Genomic DNA, 21,802 nt, shown 5'->3' with positions numbered 1-21,802 from the left:
ATATATATATATATAAAACCTGGGATTTCATTAGTTTAGACAATTCCACTACGCTTTAATGAATGCTAAATAGCAATATTTTATTGTAACATGCATTAAATAAACATTCACTATCTGGGAAGGAAGCAAACAGCGACTGGAAAAGGCTAAATTTAAGCACTGATTCTTAGATGTCCCACTTTCAACAGGTAACTAATTCTAACCCACATATACTACCCCACAAGTGTAAGAGACTCAATTAATTTACAGCACGTGAGATCTTATTCCTCCTCCTTCTGTTTTGGCAGTAGTGGGTGCTCTACCACTGAACTACAGCCCCAGCCCTTTTTACTTTCTGTTCACTAAAGTGTCCAGGCAGGACTCGAACTTGTGATCGATCTTTCTACCTCAGCCTCCTCAGTAGCTGGGATTACAGCTGTGTGGTGGCACCGCCACATTCTGTTCAGCAGATTCAAACTGACAAACATTCAACTCAAATAGAAAGAAGTGCTAATCATTAACATTTTCTTCTTTAAATAGTATTTGTTTATTTTCAAATACGACACGGGCTTTGTCAAAACAAGCACTTCACAACTATGTCATCTGAATGTTTTTAAAAAGGTAGACTTTCTTTCAAAATATGTATATGGTAATACAGCAAAGACTTATTCATTCAGGGAGGTAAGCTCTGGTAACACAGCCTTAGTAAAATTAAATTTACTATATTAGTTTTAAAACAATGTGTTTACTACTAGGATTTTAAAAATCAGTTTAATTTCAAAATAATGTATTTTTTAAAACTCTGGAAAGATTAAGGCGTTTACTTAAGGGTTACTTTAGTCAACAAATTATTATCCCTAAGCCTTGAGAAATTTCTCACTTACAGATGGGCCAGGAGGACAGCAATCCAAACCAGAACAGCAAGGTAAGCCTACTTCCCGCCGCAGAGACAGAGTGAGAAGGATGGCGATGATTAGCAACACGGGCAGAGACAGAGATCCAGTGGCCACCGCAGGACAGTGTGGTGGCACATTTCCTTCCCACAGGGTACAAGGCATGGCATGCCATCAGCTGGCCAGCTAGCGGGCAGCTTCTGATCGTCAGAGTGAAGACGGACTCCTCCAATACAACGACCAAGCTATTCTCACTCATTTCACATGCTCAGTCGATTCATTTATTCATGTTGAGGTATTAATATTAAGTATCTAGTATGCACAGGTTTTGTACTGTCCCGCATAAGGAAACAAAAACGTATTTTAAGACAATCAGGGGCTTAATGAGCCATGTGGGTTCATGAAGCTAAATTTCAAACAAAGAAGAGCATCATAAGTAATTTTTCAAGCCTGCAACAGTATTGGCAGAAAGCACTTCTCAAAGCATACCTTATTCACTAGAACAGACAAGTACTCTGTTTTCTATTATTTAGACTCAAATAAAACCTTGTATGTCAGTTGCAAGTTATACCCCTGCACCCCTGCTCAACACTTCCTTCTTTTTTTCGTTTCCCCTGATCTAGTTTCCATTCATAAAAAACAAAGTTGAAGTTGCTTCTCCCTTGAACTTTAGGAGCAGCCAATGACCTGGAGGTCATACTGCCTCAAAAACATCTTTGTCTAAAATGTAATATTCCAGTTCATTATTATTATACTAATTTATGCTTAAGTTTAAAATATAGACATTTTACAACCATGTTAAAGTATCTTAAGTGGAATCACGACAAAATTGTACAGCAAATAAAAACATTGATAATTTTCTGTATGCAGTACTTAAATATTCTAGATTTGGGCAGAATCTTAGTTGAAAGTTGAAAATTCTGCAACTTAATGGGAAAGTATTGTGGATCTTGGATTAATGTTGTCACGTTAAGTATGATGAACTTGAAACTCTACTTCTATATTTCTATGCCCCTAGATACAGAAGTATAATGTATTAGGTGTCATAATATAAAGTAGTTTATTTCTCAAATTTGGTACTTTTGCACATTAACATAAAAAGTTCATTTAGAATATTTCCTTTCAATATCTTAACTAAATTATTCAAATGAAGATATATATAACCAATCTTATTCTTCAATTGCTTCAAAATTGAATTCCAAAATTGAATAAAAATGTCTAAACAGTATAATCTATTCTTTAAGAAAAAATTTTACCTGAAAACACTTCCAGAAGACCTTGAAATCAAAGTTGCCATTAAACCTTCATAAAAACAATTATGTCAGAAATGTCAAGACATTAAAAAAAAAACTTTAAAGGCTCTATTTGTATAATATAAATAGAATTAAACTGCAATATCATCCATCCATATAAAACAAAAAATTATAAGCAAAACAGTTATATCTTTATACAAAATGAACTCTTATACGATATAACTTCTTAATGTTTTCAAACTAACTAAATCAATTTATGTGGTACAATTCAAAGAACTATGAACTGATATTATTAATAAAGCCTAAACCCACACATGGCAAATTTCTCAGCCTCTACATCAGTGGCAGTATACTACTCTTTAAATTTCTTAAAGTCATTTAAATGGTAAAATACTGTCTATAACATTTAATCTCTTGCTAATGCACTGATCTTAAATTTCAGATTGGTAAGCATTCCTACTGACTCACATCACTAAAACAACCCCCCAAAATTAAAGAATTTAAAAATATTATGAGTGAATATTGTTTAGTTTCTGCACAGAATGCCTGAGGAATTACTCTCTTTGGGGAAGGGCATAAGTGTATTTTAACATGAGTAAGTTAAAATATAAACAAGGCAAACTGAGATTTTTAAATAAAAATCGCTAGGTTTTAAAACAATTTATGAACATTGCATATCACACATGCAGCCTGAAGTTACAGAGAAACTAAGAGGAAGACATTGCCAGCCCTCACATCTTAAAATGTCCAAGTCATCTGAAAACCTAATGAATATACATTTCTACAATACAGTACTTAAGTTACAGAAACATTTCTAACATGTCAGCCCTTTGCATTGGGCATCATGCCTGGCCCAAAAATTATTTACAAAGAGCTACAAAAATTATTTGCCACGGGATCACCAACTGAGAAAGAGGACTGCTGTTCATTTAGGCATTAGCTATTATTAACACAAAAAGTAACAAGAATTACTCACCAGGCTTCATCAAAATCACATTCTTAAAAAGATACTCAACTAATGGCAAGAAGGACAGTGGAATAAACACAAGACTGAACTCCTTTGTCTTCGAGCTGCTCCCTGGGCACTGTGGGATCAAGCTCTAAAGAAACGCACGGTGGCTGTCAGGCTGGCCTGCCACTCTGGAAGGCTGACACCAGGCTGACGTCACACCCCAACATGTCATTGCAGCCGCAAATTAAGGCAGCTTCTCCAGGAAGAATCTGTGGTGATTATGCATGCCCGCTACCCACAAGGGTAAAATATGACTGCAATTTCCTTAAAATTGCCAGACAGCACAGGGTAAAGTACCAAGATATACTGTTACAAATAGCTTTTGTAAAAAGGTTTAATGAGAATTTTAAAATAAACTTACCTCCAAATAAATGGATATTTCCTGTTAAAAAATGTAAGCAGACCAACTCTTTTCAAACATTTTGTTGCTGTTTCCAAAGTTAATACATACTTGTTTCAAATTTAAATAGGAAAAAAGGTATGAAGAAGGCTTAAATTGCCTAGATTTCCACAGCCCAGAAATGAACAGTTGCTCAGCTTTCTTAATCGCTTATTCTATGTCAAGCATTTTACAGACTCTCTGTGCCTTATAACCCAACAGAAGAAACTGAGGCACAGAGCAGTTTAGTGACTTGACCAACATCATAATGCACTCCAGAACCACATCACCCAAGGTATTTTATTACTAAGTTATACTAACTAGCAGAAGGTACAACGGCGGTTAACATTTTGGTGAACAGCCTTTCAGACCAGAGTTTGTATACAGAAACACACATTTATTCAACCTACAGGAACTCAATTCTGTTGTTTACCAACACGCCACGGACAGCTTTCCCCATGACTGTTCCTCACCGTTATCTGAACCCTGTGTCCTACGGCAACCACTTCATTTTCAATTCCTTACTATAGTAACACTGTCAAAAACTTTTAAAAAGACTTAAAAAGAAAAAAATATATATGTCTCACTGCCCAACTATTTTAGTGCTTTTCTGTGTTTAGCTGTACTGGACAACTCTCAGAAGTGAGACGGCTAAGCTGAAGCACATGCATGCTTTTCCCATGTAAAAACAATGTCATCAAAAACAGTAACAACTTCTATGTGTACCTCAGGATGTTAGATTTCTCTTTTCTCCACGTCTTCACTCTTACTGAATCTGACAACTATTTCCTTCTTTGCAAATCTAATAGAAAACATGCTACCACACTGTGTTAATTGGGTGTATGTGTATTTTAATTACATTTGGGGTTAGACTTTTCTCCATATGCGTATTCACACTGGAAGCAGCTCAGCTTAGAGGTCAAAAGCACATCCGATCTACAGTCAGATGGTCCCAGTTCGCGCCCAGCTTCTTTCATGTTTTCAGACCTCAGGCAAGTTACCCAGCCTCTTCCTGCTTCTTTTTTTTTTTAAATGGAGAAATAAAGACAATACTTTAATTCCCCTGGGACTTCTGGAAGACTTATATAAGCCAAACCTTGAAAAGCAATTAAGACAGTGCTTACCGCCTAATTGTTACTCAAATGCCAACTCACCTAGTAGCTGACTGTATCTCCTCTCATGCCCTTCACTCAGAATAGTGGTGAACAGAAAACGGGAGACCATTTAAATACACACACACAAAGTATCTTGTTAGAATGTTAATGGTATAAAAATTTTCAGATATTTCAATCTGAGTTATCTTACAACTGACATCTTACAAACACATAACCTAACTGGTGCTAAAACATTCCTTTCATAAGAAACTGCTGTAGCAAAAATTAAAAATAGCACTTCAAGTTGAAGAAACAAAATTGTTTCATCACATAGTTTGAAATCAGAGAAAAGAAGCCAACAGTTTGCTGTAACCAGAAGGTTTTGCATATGTTTTACAGAAAGTGATTCATGAACTTTCTTATTTTTTTTTCAGGTCAAGGTTTTGCTACTTTCTAATTATGCTCAATTTAAAGTTTTTACAACAAGAGAGAAAACAAAATCAAACAAGTATCAAAAAAGAAGAAGCTGGGCATAGTGGTGCATGCCTGTAATCCCAGCACTTAGGAGGCTGAGGCAGGAGGATTTTTGTTGAGTTCCAGGCCAGCCTAGGCTACAAAATGAGTTCAAAGACCAGTCTGAATTGCGTAGTGAGATCCGATCTCAAAAAGACAAAAAAAGAGAAAGAGAATGAGGCAATTTTCCCCCCAGTTCTAAAAGCAAAGTCCCCTTTAAGCCGGGCATGGTGGTACATGCCTATAATCCCAGCACTGGGGAGGCTGAGGCAGGAGGATAGTTGCGAGTTGGAGGCCAGCCTGGGTTGCAAAGTGAGCTCAAGGCCAGCCTCAACTGCATAGACCCTGTCTCAAAACCCCCCCCCCCAAAAAAATCCCCTTTAAAATGACATAAATCGTAACAGTGTATAAACATAATATACGAAAATTAAAATGTAATGAACTTATTATCCCTGTCCTTAAAGCAATTAGACCTCCTATTATGTAATAAAGCATTCAATCATTTTGCAATTGGAATAGTAATAAAATATCTTTGAAAACTTACTAAAGCGGAAGCTTTGTATTATTCTAACAGATTAAGGTGTATTTGCTCTTATGTATTCAGTAAAATTATCCCATCTTAATAAGGCAGACCTTTAAAATAAAGCTGCGGCACAATATGTTTGTAGAACCACACAGGAACACGGTCCTGCATATGGCTGCGAGGAGTAAAACAAGAAAACGAAGCAGTAGAGATCCATCAAACGACTGGAAGATTACAGGGATCCTCAGAAGTAAGAAGCAGGCCAGGTATTTGGTTTACAAAGTTCCCAGGACCCTCCTGCATGGGGTCTTTGCAAGGCGCAGGCCCCTTCATCCACCTGCCTGTGATTTACAGAAGATCTACCACAGGGAAAGCAAATGGGCCTGGAGACAGAATAAGACAAGGTCCTTCCTGTCAAGGTCATACAGCCTGAACTGACAGATGAACAGGGGAGAGCAAGCTGTAAACAGGTCATTATAACATAACTTGATTTGCAGAGCCCAGAAGAGAAAATGGCTAAATGCCTGTGGGAATCTGGAAAAGGCTTAAGGAAGTAAGTGACAGCTGACCTGACTACATCAAGATGAGATTTCAGCCAGAAGCAGCAGGAGTTATAAAAGCATACAGGTAAGAGGAGGTGCCCAAATAACAGAGAAGCTATTTAAGGGGATATGGGCATTTTTCACAACTGTCTTTTTATGACTCTGCCCAGCTTCTCACAAACATCTGCCCAATCCACAGTCTAGGAGAGAAAGCCGAGGTACACAGTGCAGATGGACACTTTGCTTTGGAGGAATAAATTTCTATTTGAATCAGTGGGGAATACTAAATTTCAGTGACTCCTGACTCTCTTTTTCTTGCATATCTACACCACATAGCACGAACCACACTTCATTACACAGTGGCAGAAAAAGCTCAGTGAGAACCTCAAAGTCTTCTCTACCATACAGGGTGTTTGGTGCACTTCTTGGGCACCTGTGTGATAATGACTGAGGATCCAGTTGTAACATGTATCACTTTCCAGACTTTTTGTTACTCACTTCTCTAAGTAGTACTTAAAACTCTTTGACTACTCTTCTTCAAAATGTCAGCTCTCATCTTGATTCATGTGATCTGGTTCTCCAGCATTCAATATCTAACTGCTTTCTTAATTGAGTACCAGTGTACTCATCACTAATATCCAAAGCAGTTCTCTTAAGGAGTAAGAAGCAGATCTACCAAGCTGCCTTCCGACAGCGCCTATCCTGCTGTGCAACACGAAGCAAATGTTTCACCAGCTGGTTTTACCTGCTAGGGCAGTGGTAGCAAACCTGTGGCATGTGTGTGTTATTTGTTTTTCTTTTAAGACAAAAGATGTTAATGTATGAGTTTTTTCTAAATGATAACTTCCGGCATTGAGGCTTAATTGCAGTGTTGCATTTTGTGATAAATAAGTGGGTTTTGGGTTGCAGTTTGGGCACTTGGCTCTAAAAGGTTTGCCATCACTGTCCTAGGCCATTTATTATAAATCTTTCAGAACAAGGCAACACTAGCACAATGAGACGAGAACAACTGAGCATTCTCCCCTAAATGTACACAGAGTGAAGAAAGAATGCACAATAGCCTCCTCTTCCTTTTGCTCAAATTTCTGAGTTCCTTTATCTTGGCCTATGACATACCATACCCTCATGACTTCAAAAGAAACACCAAGCAGGGCATAGTGGTACACACCTGTAATCCCAGTAAAGGCAGGCAGATCCCAAGTGTGAGGCCTCTCTGGCAAGTGAGAAGACCTTGTCTAAAAATTTTAAGAGGGGGCCAGGGATGAGCCTCAGCAACCCCAAGCTTAATCTTAGTATCAGAAACAAAACCAAATAATACAAAAAAACCAGGCAAACAAACAGTAAGAACAATACCATCCAAACCAAGCCCAAACAATGAAATGCCAAATTTAAAATAATTTGAAAATACAGTATTTTCCTCGTATCTTCATTTACCTTCTGTTTAACAGTTTAGTAATCGGGTGAGGACTACATCAATTCAAAGAAACCAGACATTGCACCAGTCATTCTCCTGACACTGGAATAAATATCAGGTCCCCACAGCTTAAACAAAGGCGCAGAGGGTTATTTTGGCTCATGGTTGTTGGAGGGCTCAGTCTGGTTGCTGGGCTCCAAGGCAGAAATGATGGGGTGGAAAGGCAAGGCAGAACAAAGCTGCTCAATCCCAGAATGCAAAGAAGAGAGGAGACAGTGACAAGAGCACACTCTTGCAGGCCAGGCTCCCAGCACTCAGCCTCTTCTGAGCAGGCTTCACCTCCTAGCAACTCCTAGGAATGCACGGGTAGATGGATCTGCACTGCTGAGCACAGCACCACTGGGATCCCATCACTCCCCAAAGTCCCGTATCTGGACACAAGAGACTTGGGGGCAAGTCTAGCTCCATGCCCTAACACTCACACCTAATGATAACCTGGGAAGTTCCGCACACCCCACGCATTTCCTGTTACAGGTAATCTCGATCTCAGTGAAGTCTAGAAGAGAAATAAGCTCTACGCCATCAAGAATCATAATCAGGGGGCTGGGGATTTAGCTCAGCGGCAAAAGCGCCTGCCTGGCAAGCGCAAGGTCGTGAGTTCGGTTCCCGGTACCGGAGAAAAACCAAAAAACAAAAACAAAGAATCATAATCAATGTGAGTGTTGCTCTAACAACTTCTTCTAAACATTGTTAGTCATCCTCATCTGACACAAACGTAACACGTCCAGATATTTTCAATGTACTACCCAAAAGTGCAAGGGTTGCTCCCTGTTATATTGGTGTTTTGTTGAGAGTTAAAATTTCACAGCACAGCAAACTTATGGAAAAAGTACCTGGAAGAGATGATTTAAGAATTAAAGTAATCCATAAACACCGGTTTAGGAAGAAACCAATTATAATGAAAAAGCCCTTCATGCTACCGGAATCTTCCTCCCTAAGGAGTGCTACCTTCTGAAATAGACTTGCTTAGCAGGATTCAGAATCTTTTGATTGGAGAGTATCCAGTTCTGGGGGCATTAATGAAAAGTTGGCCCTATTAGGCCAGTTTAATAAGACCTGACGTTTTAGAATTCCTTTTATTTCTTATTCCAATCCTTTTTGCATATCTCACCAGTGTACATTATTCAGGTCCAGTTCAAATGTAACCTTCTCAGAGAGATGGCTCCCAGTCTCCCTTGCTTAGGTAATTCTAGAACCACCTATCAGGAATACTCAGCATAATCAACAAAACTGAGCCTATGCACTTGCAGCTCAAAGAACCTGCAACTAGGAGACATATATAAATTATTTTGTTTAACATATAGAAAGTGCAGTAGATAGTCATGGAGACTAGACTAATCCACTAATATGTTCACTTACACAACCAAATACAAACCAAAGTGGGAGGTACAATGTAAACGACAACAAAGACGTGGGTATTACAGCTGATCACCAAGTATCCATGTTATACTTCCTTTGAGACATGTGGACTCCTTTGAGTCATGGAGACAATTTCACTTGGTGAAGAAACAAAACAAAACAAAACATTCTCAGTGATGAATTACATTTTCACTTAAATAATTACAATTACACTGTAGTTAAATGAACATCTATGTATTATACTAGCGTGTGACTTTTATACTCTAAGTAGACTGATTTTCATTATGGAAAAAAAATCATAAATGTAACCAGGTTTCTACAACAAAATATGTATTATTCAAGAGGAACAGTCAATTCTTCACTTGTAGCATCTGCCTGGAAGATATATGGTCTGTTTTTGATGTAGGAATAGAATCAAACATATGACAGATTTTATTATCATCAACAAATAGGCCTCAGAGAAACTCCATAATGACTGCTTTGTGTTTTAGCTTGACTAACTTAAATTCCTGTGTATTTTCTTTTCCAAGGAAGCAAGTACATACACATTTTCAAATGCTTTACCAACCCACATAGGACAGAATATGTTAGGGAGACACAGCATTGAGAGGTAGCCTTGGGACCTCGGAGATACTTCTATCTCTGCAACCGAATCAATGGAAGGTCCTGAGAAAGCAACTGACTTTGACAGTTGTTCTGCACAGTGGGCAATCAGATGGACTTGTGCTTCAACTCCAGCCCAGACCTGGGGACTGCTAACACTGAGTTATATTGGTGGATGAGAATTCGCTCTTAAAACAAAAACAAAACCAGATACTTCCTTGTTGTGTAATAACCCCAAAACCAAAGGCATAGTTTCAACTCACCATACTTCTACACTCATATTTCTGCCACTGGAATTATGCTTATTTCTTGTGCTTTTCCATAGTTGATCTGTACAAATTCCTTAGCCAGGAAGTTTTTTTCTTTTAAGCAGTTATTCTTATTTTAGAATTTTATTAGAAATTTTACACATATTTTGCTATCTACTGTTAAACCAAAATTAATCAAGTAAACCTTGGTTAAGATTTAATTTTCTTGGGCCAGAGGTATAGCTCAGCGGCACAAGCGCCTGACTCGCAAGTGCAAGGTACTGAGTTTGATTCCTGGTACCAAAACAAAACAAAAAAAGATTTAATTTTCTTGGCTAACAGCAGGCTTGTCATTTATTTAACAAATATTTACAGAGTATAATCTTTTGTTTTCTTTAAAGCTAGCATTTTTCTAGATCCTGTGGGAAAATTTAAAAATAAAAAAGAAACGAGAATCCAAATTAGTTGTGGGTAGATAAGTGGGACAGCTAAGTACCTGGCTAAAACACAGAAGAATTTTGAGTCTGAAGCTTATCAAGGCTGGGAATCAGGAGAGTAGGAAATAGGAAATTAAAGGAAAAACTATTGGGTCCGAGTTGGGCATGCAGCTCAGTGTCAAGGCCTCGTGTTCAACTCCTACGACAGAAACGGGTGGTTAGAATGAGGGGCCTGGCTGGCTTGCTTATAATGCAGTGGTAAGAACATGGTAGAAGGTGGTGAACCTTCTATAAAGGGGCCTGCTTAGGTGTGAGAGAGTATGACAGAGAAAGTACTACAGAAAGGAGGAGGGCTGAGAATGTGGCTCAGTTGTAGAGCTCTTGCCTTGCATGCATGAGGCCCTGGGTTTGATCCCCAGCGCATACACATACACACACACACACACACACACACACACACACAAACTCCACTACAAGTACAAGGGCTAAGGTGTGATCTTACTGCACTCCCACCACTCAGAGATGATGAATTCAATGAGGAAACAAATGAATGCAAAAGGAAAAAAAAAAGGTTTTTCTCACTACTAGCCCAGGCTGGCCTCGAATGCCTATTCAAGGAGATCCTTCAAGTGATCTTCCCGCCTCACCTTCTTGATTAGCTGTGAAAACACCACATCCAAGGAGTTGCTACTTACTTCAACGCAAGTTTGACTCAGCGTACATCACTGTTTACATTCTGAATGAAATGTTCTCTTACAAAGGTTTTTCTGAAACAGTTACTAATGAGCTCTTCATGGGGTCAAACCGTGATATCTGTAACTGCTGCTATGGCTCGAAGGTTATTGGTTGTTCCTTTTTTCTTTCTCGCTCAGCTTTACTCCAGGAGGAATGCACCCATCTAGTGTTCCATTTCCTTCTTTCTCTTGCTTCTAGGTTTGACCAGGAGGCATAGCTCCCAAAATTTAAACAAGAGCGGCCCATGAGACCTCTGGAAAAGATGCTTTAAAGGGAGCTGATTCACCTAGGAAAGTAATCTTTGCACTTTCTGAATTTTATTTTATTTTTTTTGGATGTGAGGGCAGCCATCTGGACTATGAAGTAACCTTGAGAAATGAAGTGTTACTCTAGGGTGCCGAAGGAGCAAAATGGAGGGATCCAGGGCTCTGATCTAACCCTAGAATGGCTGTCTCTGGAGCTGTTTTACTTGAAAAAAGAAATTACTGTGTATAAGTCACCTTCATCTTATGCCAATCACTGGCACAGGCAAGACTGACTCTCTAAGAATGACTATTATTCATCCCCTGGGGCTGAGGAAGCTCACCTTCCCCGAGCACAAGAAAGAAAAAAATCTGGACTCTTTCCAAAAGGAAGAAAGTTGGAGGGAAGAATGAATGGCAGCTTGGTAGACACCAAAAGGGGTCTGTCACATTCGGTGCCAAATTAATAAACCAGAACGTAATTAAGCATGAAAATGCCAATTCAGTGCATTAAGTGACTGGAAGACATTAACAATGAGAAGCAAAAAGATTAAGCTGCAAAACTTTAAGTTGTGCATAACGGAAAATATCGTAAGAGATGTATTCAACTGGAAACTGGAAGGATACAACCCATCCTCGTATACAGAAATGATTGCCCCTCAAGAAAGGGCATTGAAAACCCCTTACACAGGAACATACTCCTCCCAATCCGTGCACCGAACTCTTCCACTCCTAAATTAGTGAAGCACTTTTAAAGAGCAACTTATAATTAGATATCAATGACAAAACAAGACAGGAATAAGGTGTATTAATTGAAGTAAGAGTAAATTCAATTATCAAACACTTTTTTCCCAAGTATTAGTATATATTTATGCACAATAAAAACATTTACAAGTTGAACTGGAAATTTACACAGAAGTTTACCAGTTTTTATCATATTAAATAACCAAAACACATTTTATTCCCAAAATTGATAAAGAATAAATAATATAATTTACAATATGGTACAAAAAAATAATCAGGAAGGATAGGCATTCTGCTTTTTACATACACTGTATATTTATAATCTATAAAACAAATTTATATCTCAAACAAACCAGAAACCTTAAATGATATGGCTTAACGATTAACTGTTTTGTTCTGACACCTGGGGACCACAAGGTATGGATCCTCAAGCACAAACTTTAGATATGGACCAGCTTCTTTTCCTTTTTAGCTTATGTAAGTTTATCAGTACAATTTAGGTATACATATGATCGCATTCATTACAGGGAATTTGTACCTGTCTCAGAGATTTCCTTTCAAAGACTTCATAACATAATATGTTATCTAATAACAGCAAAAGTTCCTGACTGTTCAGAATTCACCTGGGAGCCTGAGAGCCAGCATAATAGTTAGTGTGGACAGGAGTGTAAAGCAGTCACTGTAGAAAACAGGTTACCTCAGGAAATTAAGACATAGAAAAACACATGACCCTGCAGTTTAACTCCCAGGTAGATACTTGTAAAAAGTTAAAAATGTATTCAAACAAATACCTGTATACAATGTTCACAGCAGCACTCCTCACAATAGCCAAACGGTAGAAACAATTCAATTCAAATGATGTCAGTGGACTAAGGGCTAAACAAAATCTGGCTTTACATACAATAGAACATGATTTTGTGGTCAAAATTTCTAAATAAATAAATAAAATTTCTATATATGTTACAAGATTGATGCACCTAAAATGATTATGCTGAGCAAAAGAAGCCAGACAAAAGGTCATGGATTTTATAATTCCACTTATAAGAAATTCTTAAAATTGGTAAAGCTAGACAGAGAAAGCAGATTAGTCCTGGTAGCCAGCAAAGGAGGGAGGAGCAAATGGCGAGTAATTGCTTAATGAGCACTACAGTGACTTTTGGGGGGGATCAAAATGTTTTGGCAGCAGGTAGAGGTCAAGGTCTGCATACCACTGTGAATGAATCTACTAAATGACCATGCATCTCACACTTCAAAATACTTGCTTTTATGCTGTATGGCTTTTACTGTAACTTAAAAGTAACTGGGCTCTATGAAATACGTGAAGATCTAAAGGAAGGTGTCCACTGGACTTTAATCAGTTCTGGCCAGTAGAATTTCACCTTGCTTTCCTCAAATATTATTCTACAATTCTTCCCTGGATTGGCTCTGTGTTGGGATCTTCTTCATTATATATGACATTTTAAGATTTCAAATGTGAATCTACATTTGGATACAATAATTTCCAAACTGCTTATGAAACTGCCCACCTGTCCATCCAACTTGTTCAGGAAAAAGGTTAAGGAACATTCAGATGGAAATTACAAACGAAAAGGACAATAACAGCTTACTATTGTGGAGATCCTTGAGCAAATTCCTTGGCACTGTGGAATGCTGTAATTTATTTATTTGCTTGTTTATTTATCACAAGAAATATGGGGTTAACTATTCTTGCTCGTAAACAAGGGTCTACCAGAGCGGCCTTTTCTATAAGGCAAACCACACAGGATAATATAACAAGAGAAAAGAATAGGTAAAACTGGCAAATTCTGCATTAAAATGCCATCTTCATCTAGAAATTTCACGTTTGCAAAATTTCAATTAAAAAGGAGAGAAAAGCTGACATGGGAGAATTGCACATTGGAGGCCAGCCATGGCAACTTCGAGAGATCCTGTCTCAAAATCAAAACTGGAAAGGGTCGGGAATACAGCTCAGTGGTACAGCACTTATTTCAGTGAGTGAGGAGGGGAGAGATGGAGAGGGAGTAGGGAGAGGAAAGAGGGAGAGAAAGGAGGAAGAGCCCTAGAGGGACAGAGTAGGGTAGGGAGAGACGGGGGAGGAAGGAGACTGAAAGATTAAAATCTTGCCCTCAAATGTTGTAGGACTGGTCCAGAGTTCCTGCCAGAGTTGTACAGACTTCTGCCCTGCCTAATAGGTGCTGAGGCTCTGAAACAGGTAGATTCAAGACTGTCACTTTAAGGGTGACAACTAGCAGGCTAGTGCGGCACCCTGCCAAGCACAACAGTGTAAGCCATAAAGGCTTTTCAAAGGGCGCTCCCTGTCTTTCCCCTTACTGTCCTAAAACTGTTACCCCACTGTGGAGGGCAGGAGAGATAATCCCCATTTTCACAGATTCTAGTACATGTATGAAGTATAAAACGTTTCTCACCAGTAAGTGATTGAACTTTAGTTTTAGAATCTATATATTAAGCCATATACTTTCCAATATTATCATATTACTTTTATTTCAATACTGATGTTACTGAAAGTGCTGTAAGTGAAAACAATCTCTAAGGTAAACTGTCTAAAATTTCCTGAATTGGTCTTATTGACTTAGGAATATTTCATCACGTTCTCTAAAACTGAAGGCCCCTTAAACATCTAAAATTTTCTCTGGCACCATTTGGTTATAAAGAAAATGAAGTTTTTTAAGAAACAAAGAAAACTAGTTTATACTGTGTAAGACCAATACCCACAGACAATATAAACAGTGAGAAAAGAGTTAATTGTAAAATTCTATCAAGAAAAGACAACTTCAGTCATTCTTGGACATCTCTGCACTTCTGACATATTATGTACTCCATGTACTATCAGTAGCACTTATGATTTACTTTATTTTAAAAAACAACTTACATAACACCTGTAACACCTGTAAAATCCCAGGCTTCCATTCTCTGCTATATTTTTTAGTACAATACTAAAATGAGAAAATTTTGCCCATATACTCCATTGTGATATTGTAACTGGAATTACATTGCCATTAAAATACTTCCCAATAAACAGTGAAGGAAAGCACTTAGTTAATATATGTAATAAATACCCTAAAAGTTACCCACATTCAGAGTCACTAAGACCACCAATGAAAAATGCAAATATCACTGTCTAAATCTCCATCAGAAGGCTCATCAGTTAGCATAAGGGGTTTTGGAAATTTCTTTTCAAGGTGAGATGAGTAACATTTGAAGCCTGTGGTTGGCTGGAGGTCTTGCATAAACAGAAAATCAGAAATTTGACTAGGTGGCTGCAGCAATTTCTTAAAACAGGCTGGGCGTGGTGGCGCATGCCTGTTATCCCAGCACTTGGCAGGAGCAGGAGCAGGAGCATCACTGTGAGTTGCAGGCCAGCCTGGGCTACACGCTAAGTTTCATCTAGGAACCAGTAACAAGCTACATGAATTTTTAGTTTTCTTTCTTCTAAAAAGCAGCATAAAAATTGGGATCGACCTAAATGCCATAATCTCTTGTGGAGAAATGATCGAAGAAAATAATGTGCAATCATTGAAACAGCACACTACAGAGGTTTTAATATACTCATTATAAATTCTGACAGTTTGGCCTTATAAAAGATCTGGAGTTATACTCTTTAAAATATTAGCCATGAAAGAAAGGAAGGAAGGAAGGAAGGAAGGATGGGAGGAAGGAAGGAAGGGAGGAAAGAAGGGAAGGAAGAAGGAAGGAAGAAAGGAAGGAAGGAAGGAAGGAAGGAAGGAAGGAAGGAAGGAAGGAAGAAGAAAGGAAGAAAGGAAGGAAGGAAGGGAGAGAGGGAGAAAAGGAGTGAGGGAGGGAGAGAAAAAGAGAGAGAGAGGAAGGAAGAAAGGGAGGGAGGTAGGTAAAGAAAAGAACAAAGAAAAGGAAAGAAAAAGAACCATGTAAATAGTATGTCCACTTCTAAGCCTTTGACAAAATCTGTATTTAATTTTCATTCAAACTTTACAAGATTAATGATGCAGACTGTAAATCAGTTAATCGATAACTTTTCTCAAGGTGCTGAGCCTATTACCTGGAAATGTACTAATAACAATTTAAAGAAAATTAACTTCTCTATTTTCAGTAGAAATCACAACTGCCATTCAAAGAGAAAATGTGATTGATGGATGCACTGAATCAAATGCATTAAAAAAAAATCAATCAATACTCTGAATTTCCCCTTGCGTAAATTTGTTTTTTGAAAAAAGTATTTTTGGGAAGAGTATTAGCTGTTGTTCTGCAGTATGCCTGACAAAACTAGAAAGAGAAGTGCTTTACCTGTTCCCTGAATGGTAACAGGAATTCAGGCTATACATTTGGTAGAGAATAATCTGTGAATTTTTAAACAGAGAGTACATTGTTACCTCTTGCTCTTGCTGGGTCTACTGAAATTAAGGCTCCTTTCCCAAATGAGAACCAAGCGTATCTGTATCTAGTTGAGTATTTAGCACTCTTTATTCTCTTACTGTTTTTGCCAACTAATGAAATATTTGGTCTTTTAAAAAATCACTGGTATCTATATAATTTTTACATTACCTGGGAGGGTAAGAGCTGAGAAATAGAATTCAAGTTCTATCACGTGACACCGCAGTAGTTAATATTCTGAGGAAAGATCTCCGGTAATCAGTTGCAACTCCGGGAAGCACTGTCTCTGAGGCCTAAGCAACACTATACTGCCCTGCTTTTCGGGTTCAGGTCCCCAACTCCCAGAGGCCACGTACTTTTCCACTCATTTCGAGTCCCTCAGTACGTCTCACTGTCCGATTCACTGAAATGGCGGAAGCCGTATCTGTGGAGCAGCCTCCAAGATGGCACCCCATGAGCCACGGCCGCAATCACCCAGCTAAACTGCAGCATTTCTTGACCCACAGAAATGCTTGCTGTGTTTTAAGTACCTTAATGAGGGCTGATTTGTTAGGCAGACATAGGCAAGTGGATATAATCCACGTGACGGTCCTTAAAGCCCGCAAGCACTGGGTAAACCTTGTCAAGCTTAAAACGCACCCTGCCCTTGGTTCCTCCATCTTTCTCCTCCTGCCAAACTCCTTTGCAGCCACACTAATCATGCTACTAAAACCGCTTCCTTAAAGGTCAATCAATACTCTCATAATTGCTACATCAATGGTTTCTGTTTCTTCTCACCCCTTTGATGTCTGTGCAGCTTCTGACAATTGGAAATCTTTACATTCTTGGCTTCTACTACGCTGAATTCTCCTTCGCTCTGACCCAGGGTCTCTGGATTAGTTTTCTAATTTTCTTCATGTACTGCACTTTTATTCGTGCCCCTGAACACATGCATTCTGATTTAAATCCTCAGCGCTTTCCCACAACAGGCCTGATGACAGCAACAACAGCGGCCCCCAGCACAGTTACAGTTTACTGAGCACCGTGCCAGGCCCCAGGCCCAGCTCCTCACACACCACATACCCCATGCCATGCACAGTCAGCCTTCCCATTGACCCTCTGGTGCCTAGGTCTACCCTGCAGCTTGCTCGCCAAATGCCTTAAGTCTCTCGTTTCCCACCCTCTCCCCAGCATGTTGAACAGTGCCTGACATATAGTAGGTGTTTATGGGGCAGGATACTCATTGCATAAATGGCCAGGAAACCCCATCAATCCATTTTATTACTCTACTAATTGGTACTGCTAAGTTCAAAAATCACAGTGACAGACTTCCATCATATATGGCATGGTCATTTAAGGTGGAAAACAATAACAAATTGGCAATGCTAAATTAACTTAATTTAGACTGTACTGTTCTAAGCAAGTAAAATGATTCTAGAATGCAGTTTCACTGCTATGGCTACGAGCAGTAAAGAGCACATTTTCTGTGCAGAGAGGAAAGGGGAGGGAAAGTATGATTAAAAGATTACAGCAGAAGGTTAACAGAAGCAGGCAGACAGCAGCAGTGGACCTAGACGACAGAAATCACGGTTGCATCTCCAATCATACTGGAACTTCTGTCCAAGCTTCGTTTCCTCCATGTTCCAGCATCAGTCCCTGCGCTCAGCCATCAGGACAGCAAATCCGGAGGCAGACAGTATAGTCCCGGCTCTACCTTACAAAAAGCTTTACTTCCAGAAGGACAACATTAGCTTAGAACCTCTAAGAACTGCCTCCATTAAAATGTGATCTATGCTATTCTCTTAGCTTTTTTTTCTCAAAGGCTGGTGTGATAATGAAAAACCGTAGGAAATCTGCCTGTCTGCTGCAAAAATTTTGGAAAGCAAACTGCCTGTTACACCACCCAGGGTTCCTAAGTAAAAACCCACACAAGAAATGCTATGCAAGGAAGAGCTGACTCTCTGGACAGATAATCAACATGCTGCTTTCTGACAGGACAGCTTCTCTTACCGCTTACACTGGGAAGCAGGACTAAAGCTGAAGCTCTGGAACAGGTTAAAGCGATGCTAATAATGTGCATGGCTGGCAAGTTTGCGCTTTATTTATTATTTTTTTGGTTCTGAACTTTTCCATATTTTATTGACATTAAGCATTACAAAGTTTTTAATACGGGTTATTTATAGGTTGAGGCCTTTTTGTTCAATTACCATTTCACCCATGAAGATCAATATTTATTGAGAGAAACAAAATCCAGCACTTCAAGCTACTGATTTTATACTTTCATGTTCGTAGTTAGTGAGGGCCTTTTATCTCCTCACATTGCTAGAATGGATTTTTCAAAACTTGCTAAATAATTTGAGATTCTTTTCTAACTACTAAATTTTTAAAAGAGGTTGAAAGAGTAGGAGTGAGCCCTAGGGCTCATTTTATGACGTGTCCTCAGAAGGATATGAATGTATTGTTTCAAATACAGATGTGCTTCCAAATTTTTAAAAATGCAATTGGAAGTAGAAGGTGTGTGGAGGGGGTGCTGCTATCCTAACTGCTTCAATGCAAAAAACACAAACACTCTCACACTTCTTTAGAGAAACTAAAATCTCTGCTGTTACAGTGCCAGCGGCCATGTTTCTTGGCATCTTCGCATGTTGGAGAGCACTAAGCACTCCAACAGCTACTCAGTGTCTGGATTCTGGTATAGCCTCTGTCTTATTTATAGCTCATAACACATTTTTATATTTCACAATAAAAAAAAACCTTTTGGCTAACCTAAACAAGCTTAAACTGACAGGGAGATTCCAAGTATTGCAAAAGAAGAAATAGTTTTTAGTAAGCAAGTAAATTTTGGAAGAAAAGAAAGGGCAGAGAAATATGCTTGCTTTCAAATGAAAGCCAGCATCTACCCATGCAGATTGATGTGATTAACGACCCCTCCTTCCCGGCTTAAGGCCTATTCCTAAGCACTTAGCATGCAACCTTTCTGCTTGCTTCCATTCTCTTTTTAGCAACTATTCTAAAGTTTTTGCCACTCTCCTTAAACCATCTGCCTAGTGACTCCCATGCCAACTCAATACTAGATGTCCCACCGCCTCAACCTGAACTGTAAAGATGCCCAATCTTACTTCTTCCTTGGCATGAGGGGTTCATCACAGATCCTCAATCTGTTTTCTTCCCAACCTTCCCGAGACCTTGTTCTAACATCTGGTTCTTGTCTTTCTCCATGTACAAGTTCTTCTCGTTACTGGCTCGCATTTACTAGCTTAAAAATAAACTTCAGTCATTGCCTTTCTCCCTTCCTCCCTCCCTCCCCTCCCTCCCTCCCTCCCCCCTTCCTTCCTTCCTTCCTTCCTTCCTTCCTTCCTTCCTTCCTTCCTTCCTTCCTTCCACCCTTCCTCTTCTTCTCTCCCTCCCTCTCTCTCTTTCTTTCATTCAAGACAGTGTCTCGCTCTATAATTCAGGCTGGCCTCGAACACATGGCGATCCTTCTGCCTCAGCCTCCTGAGTGCTGGGATTACAGGCAAGTGCCACCACGCCCGCTGTGCTGTCATTCTTTCTTGATACATCTTGTCTCTGTGTTTCTCTTTTGCATGGAGCCCAAACAAGTCCAGCAATGGTTGTTTACACTTCTCTCTCTTCCACACCCTTCCCTCCTCCACTAATGGTAACCTTACATCTACTCTCCCCTTCCTCAATGAAAGCCAAGGCCACCTTCCTAACTAAGAAGTCAAAGCATGCTTCTCAGCCCTCATCTCACAGGACTGAGGTGTCATGTTAACACTGCTCTTTTCTGGTCTTCCTAATCCCAGTCCTCTGTTTCTCTCACACTAAGCGTTTCTACTGGGACTCATCCAGCAGGTAGACACTGGTTTCTGTTCAGGTCCTGTCTTCACTCCTCTTTCCATTATATATAGACTCGCCATCTGTTATGGTTGATACATTGTGTCAACTTGGGGAGTCTAGAGGTTTGGCTAAGTGACTCAGCAGGAAGCCAGGGTGCTTACTTTGTATACATCCTGAGCCTGTGGAAGAGGAGGGCATGGAGATTATGTGGGAGCTACACGCCCCTTAGGTGGGGGTAGCCTGTTTACAATGTAAGCGAGGGAAAGAGGCTGCTTGCTGCCATTCCTCCCTTTTTGGTCTGGCTGCTTTGCCGTTCGGCTACCGTTTCCCCCTTTGCTCTTGTTGCTTTGCTATCTTCTGCCTCGGAGCCAGCCAAGTATGGACTGAAACCTCCACAAACTGTAAGTAAATAAACCTTTCCTTCCTTCATTTTGGGCATTGGGTATTTTGTCTCAGCAACGAGAGAAAAGTAACCAAGACACCATCTGTACATGATTTCATTCATTCTTTATCCAGGTTGCAATTTCACAATGCCCAAACCGCTTATTCCCACTGGAACCTATGTCTTTGCTAAATTCCTCATCTCTGTATTCAAATGCTGGAGAGTAGTTCTTCCCCTGTTTGCTATCCCCTAAGCCGAGTTCAGCTAACCCTGAGCCTACCTGGTCACTACTATTGCATTTAACCTTTAGGTTTGCTGCCAGTTTGAAATTCTTGTCCCACTTTCTACTGTACCATTTAAAACTTTAAGGAACCCATGCTCAAGTGCCTCACTCTTTAATTTATCCCCCATATTGCTGCAGGTTTTACCTCTGAAATACACAAATTGGACTGTTCTGTTCCTCTAGATAAATCCTTCAACATGACCCGCCAAAGGCTGGATGATCGACTGTCTATGGTCGTTAGGATGGCACACCACCGCGACAGGCGCTTCCTCATCTGCTTGCTCCCAGACTCCAAAGGGTCACGCCAATTCTCCAGCATTACTAAAGCATCTCTGCCTCAAACAGACGTACAGATTTGGGGCCAGTCGTCTCTGCCGGGAGTGCCACCCACCGTGCTTTTCTGCTTAGCAAATTCTTCGCCTTTCGGAACCCAACACAGACATCACTGACTCTGGGCAGCCACCCACACCTTCAGATCCCTGGGCAGAAGGAGTCGTTCCTCACCTGTGCCACCTTACACAGCACGCACACCTCTCTCCCACTATGCTCAGCACCTGCTCCACAGGAACTGCAAAGAAAAGCCAATTAAGAGCTTCCAGCTACATCTGTTGTACTTTTGTCTTCTGACATGTTTGACGGACTAAAACAACAGAAATTCATTCTCTTGCAGATTTGGAGGCTAGAAATCAGGACAAAATCAGTTTCACTGGGGCAGAGAGAAGTCAAGGCACTGGGAGGAACCCCAGAGCTCTGGAAAAGCTGGGATCCTTGCCTCTTCCAGGTCGCCTGGCTGCCGGCCTTCCTCATCCTGTTGAAGTGCTTCCTCTGAAATGTGTGCAGTCTCTGCCTGCCTCCCTCTCACAGGACACTTGGGACTCCAGTTCCAGTTGCCCTGCCCACTCCTCAAGAGCCAATAAAATGGG

The 21,802-nt window shown here is 39.9% G+C and overlaps 1 protein-coding gene and 1 long non-coding RNA gene across 5 annotated transcripts in view; both read right to left on the bottom strand.

Annotated features, from left to right (window-relative positions):
* Positions 1–3,251, bottom strand: part of LOC106147935 — a 5,576-nt gene extending 2,325 nt beyond the window's left edge. Inside the window, exons 1-2 of the long non-coding RNA XR_001232973.1 lie at positions 3,102–3,251; positions 2,129–2,174 (exon numbers count right to left, since the gene is read on the bottom strand). This is a non-coding gene — a long non-coding RNA (uncharacterized LOC106147935). The remainder of the gene's footprint in view (positions 1–2,128; positions 2,175–3,101) is intronic.
* Plekha5 (pleckstrin homology domain containing, family A member 5) overlaps positions 1–21,802 on the bottom strand; it is a gene marked incomplete at its 5' end in the record, with an annotated part of 231,068 nt that overhangs the window by 109,792 nt on the left and 99,474 nt on the right.

This window comes from Chinchilla lanigera, unplaced genomic scaffold (genome assembly GCF_000276665.1).
Source record: "Chinchilla lanigera isolate Chin_1 unplaced genomic scaffold, ChiLan1.0 scaffold00012, whole genome shotgun sequence".
Lineage (NCBI taxonomy): Eukaryota > Metazoa > Chordata > Mammalia > Rodentia > Chinchillidae > Chinchilla > Chinchilla lanigera.
Note: the sequence above shows the minus strand (reverse complement) of the source record. Positions and strands in the feature narration are given on the sequence as shown.